Raw genomic sequence first — 6,237 nt, forward strand, 5'->3', positions numbered from 1 at the left:
GTTAATTATACATACCTGGGAATTAAAGGCATTGGACGCTTAGTAATTACCCAAATCAATCGTTATAGCATATAAACTACATGCATGGTAATGAGCAATGGGTTGTTGATAGTATAAAACATTGTGAGAAACGTTTTATAGGAAGAGCTGGTATAGGCCTAATTTCCCACTCAAATAACAAAAGACTTCAGCTGAAGCCTTTTATTAGACATCTGAAAGTACACAAAATAATGCGATTATTTTTTTCTCTTCTTTTTCTGTCATTGTTCTCTTGTAACTTCGATGACCAATTGAGCTCAAATTTTCACAAATTTGTTGTTTTATGCAAATGTTGTGATACACTAAGTGAGGATACTGGTATTTGACAACTACCAAATGTGTCCATCAGTGCCTTTAAAAACGAAGTTTGTAGAAGACACTTTCTTACCCAGCAACAAGGCAAACTGCTTCAATCTTAAGTGATTCATGAGCCTTTGAAATTGACACCCTCATCAAATTACCTTTCGTTGTCAACGATGGTCCAGACTATGAGCTTCAAAACGTAGTGTTGGACCTTGTCTTATTTACTTCATTTCCTAAATCCATTTTAGGTAAGGGTATGTGTGTTTAGCTAGATATTCAATTTGCTGTTTGGTGAAAATATATACAAATATTGAGTGGCTTTAATTCGTGGAGTGGAAGGAATATTATCGCTCGGTAAAATTTGGACTGTAATAAGACACTTTCATCATTTCATCATTTCGCCTCGTGAAATGGAACAGTCCAAATTTTACCTTGCGATAATATTCCTTCCACTCCAAGAATTAAAGCCACTCAATATTTGTTTTATATAACTGACATATAGATCCTTGTCATTTGATGTATTTTAAAAGTATAACATTATGAAAAATCACACAAATTACTGGTTCGGAACAAACAACCAAAAATCATATAGCGCCTCGTGGCGGCAGCAGCGGCGCGGCGGCGCTGTACTGCTCAAAAACATTGGGAACAAGGATGATCCTAACTGTTGAATGGGAAATGCTATTCCATGGGCGAATAGGTCTTTTTGAACGCCGGTGCGGATGGGAGTAATAGTGAATGTCACGTGAAGTAAGTTCCACCAATCAAATGACAAGGATATGTATGTCAGTTATACAACAAAGTCTATTTGGAAGGGCATGTACTATTTATTGGTTAGATCGAACAAGAAAAAAAAGCAAGTGTTCACAGATTCACACATAACTTACATGATTTCAAGTAAGTACTGGTATAGAAAGGGTTGCTTTAAATATTTCTGGCAAAAATGACATCGTTTCTGAGAAATTGAGTGAAACAATACTTTTTATTACGCGTGATAATAAAAACTCAATGTTTGAAAAACAGAAAAACACAAAAGGTCTCTTTTCACGATTTTCTCGTGACCTCGATGACCAATTGAATTAAAATTTCACAGGTTTATGGTTGATTACACAAAACATGAACACTGTGTGCGACTGTTTTGTCAGCTCTACCAATCATGTATTGCCTAATAGAGTTTTTAAGCAATTTGTTTTCTTCAGCTAAATAGAGCGCTTGATTAACCAGTCCCAAAAAAGTGTTATAAAAGCAATGACGAGCGGCCTGTCAGGATATGACATAACGGTTTTCCAGGGAATTTTGCGAGCGGGCTTTGGTAAATCTGCAAAGTCATTTCTCTTATGGTGAGACAGCAAGCACACACATCTGTACAGGTGTCAACAGCCTGCAGACTTTGTTTCTTGCATTTTGGGCGTAAAGTAAACAATTGTAAATGTTTTATTGGCTGCCATAGGACAAAAGCGTCCATGAAACCATTTTGTTGTGCAATGAATCTGAGCACCAGTTCGTACGTGAAAATGAACACCGACCGAGCGCGCTACGCGCAAAGGTTGGTGTCGGTTTGTGGAAACTTTTTTTTCTTCAAGGCGCGAAAATCGGGGCAACGAAAATGGAAAGTTTGGTGCATAGTTGCAATGCCTAATTATTGTATTAAAAAAATTAGAGCTTCTGAAGCGTTGAAACTTGTTAAATTTTAAGCCTCGGTTAACAGTGTCTAAACATGCAAAATAATGAAAACTAAAATAAGTGGTTTTGGTGTTAGTGCGCCGCGCAGTCGATGCGTTAGCAACACTCTCAGCAACAGCTGTGTTTTGTCACACCCCTTTGTTTGTTAGTCAACATTATGCTGAGCTATGTTTTGGATTATTTGACCCAATTTAACAACTTTAAATGATTACATTGACGTGGTGAATGCGCAGTCACTGCCAAAACACAGGGGAAAAACTCGGCACCTTCTCTTCGCGATAAAAATTGTGTGGCCATGCTCTTTGACGTTAGAACAACACACGGGACCAATGGCTTTACTTCTCTCATCCGAAGGACGGGACATCAGTTTTACGTATCTTGCTTATAAGGACACAAAGTGTCGTGACCAGGACCCGATCCATAGGGGCTTACTATGCTGGTCAGTAACACCAGAGCTTGAGTCGGGTGCGACCGCTCGCCCATGACACGCCACTCACGCCAGGTTCATACTTCCCGCGGGTGCGAACTCGGTGAGAGTTTTGACGTCACAGATTTGCAACGAATAATTCGCAATTTGAGCTATGCTCAACTCCTGCTTAACTTTTGCTGCGAGGGCAGCTATGCAACGTCAACTTGCTTCGCACATGCATGAAGTATGAACCGGGCACCCACCAACTCGGATACGGCCTGATGGGTCAAGTGCACCATTTTGAAAACCATAGGAATTGTTTCCCTGACACAACAGGGCGTTCACACAAAGAATCATGATTACCGGTTTCCTTGCTAACACTTTTAGTTCCCATGCTTTAGATAGCCACACGTGCAGTTGTACAGTCCCTGTGCTAGACCATCAGATATGCTCTTTGGACACTTGAGTTTATAGTTCTAATTTACAAAATCAACTCAAGATAACACTCTGCCAGAAGTGGGAAAAGATTTGTGTCGCCTAACCTGTCATTATTTTCTCATTAGTGAGCCATATTAACTGTGGTGAGCTTGTCTGATGTGATTGGAGACAGAGTATCTTCATATTAAACGTTTTTTTGCATGGATGAGTATTGACCAATAATAGGGTTACTTTCTGAACAGGGAGCCTTGAGGATTAAGTGTGATCATATTAATACCGTAAACGTAATGAGTACTCGGAGGAAAGAGTCACGACCCATACCCATTGGCTCCCGTTTGAAGTAAGTAACTTAATAATACCGAAGTGGGTCACAGCCGGCTGTTAAATTATGTGCTAGATTCACAGTTTGGGCAATAAAAAGCACTTGACGAGACTAGCAGCTCACTGTAGAGTCTGTAGATGAAGTGCTGTAGATCAGATGCCTTTGGGGTGACCTGGCTAAGTGATAGCCGCAGCCAAGTCGAGTAATTAAAGATGTCCGAATAATACCCTTAGAACACACTTGGATTGACCATACATCCCCTCTCCATATCCAGCGATCGCTTCTTCTTGTACATAAATTACCACCCGCCTGCATATCTTTGTCTGCACTACGAAATTGCCACTGCCGTTTTTTAAGTGTTTTTATTATGCAAGTCGCCCAAAACAAGGCTAAAAGCCACTCTAGGTTAAGGGAAACATAGACATGCAGAAACTCAGTGAACATACCTCTTTAAAGATGGAAGATCATAGGATGAAGGGAAACATGCACCAGGCAAGGAGTTCCAAAGAGATACAGTACGAGGGGAAAAGCTACTGGAGTAGCTCTTTGTTCTACTCTCGGCACAGCCACAGTATAAGGATGAGAACAAGCAGAAAGCCTGGGGCCTTATTCATGAAGCCTTCTTAGGCCTTAGTAAGCATTTACATGTTACTATAGTTCGTTCTTAGCGAGTTGCGTCATATTCACGAAGCACTTGTAACTTCAATTGAGTTCGTAAGTCCTTACTTCTGCTACGTGGGGTGTTTTCGGCTTCGTAGCGTTTTCTTAAGCCCTTTTCAACATTCCTGACCAACATTTCCTGGCGAATTGAGCTTTATGTGAAGGACAACAGTTTTTAATATGTTCTGCAATCCTTGCGAAGTTTTCTATCTATTTTTAATAAATTCTTCTTGCTTTATATTATTATTTTATTTCATAAATTTTACTTTATTTTGTATTAATTTTATTATGACTATTTGTTGTTATGGTTATTTGTTACTACTATTATTGTAACTTCTTATTTTAATTTAGGGTGTTTTTTCTCGCCACTTCACGGACCAATTGAGTTCAAATTTTCACAGGTTTGTTATTTTGTGCATAATGTTGAGATACACCAAGTGAGAAGACTGGTCTTTGACAATTATCTAAGGTTTACTCAATTTCACGGTCCATATTCTGATCTCATGGACTAATGTTTAAGGTCAATGCGAAACAACGCGTTGCCCATGACCGATGAATTGTGCACTTTTCTGTTCGTATTATCATTATCCTCGCATGAGGCAGCCAATCCTGGCAATCAGAGTTAATAATTCGCCTGAAATGCTGTCAAAGTCTGGGAAATGGCACACAATTACCGCAGATTTAAACGCAATTGGAAAAGACAAATAGGTGCACAAAATTACAGTATTTTACATGTTACGCTGTTGGCATTGGATGCATTACGAATTGATTGGAAATGGTGTGTGATTGAATTCATAGAGAACGGGACTAATGTAGGCCTGTATACTGTTAATGGACGCCAGGCCGCCACAGCCGCCGCGCCCAACGGGGATCGTACAACTCAGCAAATAACACACATTTGATTGAACACTTCGTCGTGTGCCCGGCAAAAGGGCGTAAGGCCTTACGCCCTTTTGCCGGGAACATAAAGTAGTTCGTCCCAGTAACAAAAGGACGTAAGCAACAAAATGGCTCCTGACATGAAAAATATGTCATTTTTGTTTGTTCTTTTGCTAGAATTACCCTGAAGACATGTTTCCCCATTCCCCATGCAGAATTTAACCTTTCTAGAATGACTTTTGCATGGCAACAAATTTACCAAACTTTCCCGCTCATAATTCTTGAAACACAAATTTTAACATAAATTGCTTACGTCCTTCTGCCGGGAACTTTCCCTTACGTCCTTTTGCCGGGCACACGACGACTTGTTCTCTTTAAACTTCTCAATCTGACGAAATTTTATTCAGACATACAATATGGAAGGAACATGTAATATTTGCTAAAACTGATAAACAGAATTGTGGACGTGCCGCACTGGCGCTCCCGAAGGACACAGACCCAAGAGTCGACAAACGTATTACATAACACTTGATATTATCATGTTACATTATTATTTTGTTACCATGGGAAAAAAGGTTTTTTTTTTACCTCGATATAGCATTCGGGTATGTAAGTGGATTGTTGAGCGTAAAACAGAACAGCAAATACAGTGGGTAAAATAATTATGAAATAGAATATAGGTCATGTTGCCTAAGAGTCCTGAAAGCAATTTCCGCTGCGCTGAGATGGCTCTCTGATAAGTGGCTAATTGTGTTTTCTTGACATAACAATCTCGAGTCTAATTGACCATTGTGTATTTAAAGGAAGGCATACTTGAATTTGTGATTAAAGGCTTTTATGCAGGGGTGGGTTGAGCTGAAAAAATAGGCTCAGATAGTGCTCATATTTTGTGCGAAAAACCATGTTTTTTTTATACATGAAGAAGAAAAACTGGACATGAGCTTAATCCAAAGTGTGAGTCGGGAGAAAATAGTGGAAAGCCTTGCACAATTTGCAGCATAATATTTGTCATGCACATGTCCTACGGGTTCTAATAATAAAGCGAAATCACCTGTTTAAGCCCGGTTCATTATTCGTATCGGGCTTTAGGCGGGTTTTCATTTCAGACGGAAATCTTCCACAAGAGAAATGTTTTTCTAGTATATGAATTTGATTTACCAGTAAGCTTTCAGACTAAAATAAAACGGTTCTTTTTTAATGTTTAGCAATCCCTCAACTACGAAATTAAACGCTTAATTATTTTCCTGTTTTTTTTTAATGAAAGTTCACTTTGTATATTATAGGTAAAAAATGGACAAGTGATCTAGGCCTATATGCGTAACAATGAAATCGTTAACAATCGTTACTTATGAAACCGGTGCTATTTCAATTCACGAGTGGCTAAATAAACTGTACCAAACCGTTAAAGGCCTATAGTTCAAAAATTGTCCAGTTACAATGAATTGTTGATGCTTATTTTATTTGTATTGTTTAGTCAAGGAAATTAGATTGAGCTTTTCAGAAC

Source organism: Asterias rubens, chromosome 1 (genome assembly GCF_902459465.1).
Source record: "Asterias rubens chromosome 1, eAstRub1.3, whole genome shotgun sequence".
NCBI classification, from domain to species: domain Eukaryota; kingdom Metazoa; phylum Echinodermata; class Asteroidea; order Forcipulatida; family Asteriidae; genus Asterias; species Asterias rubens.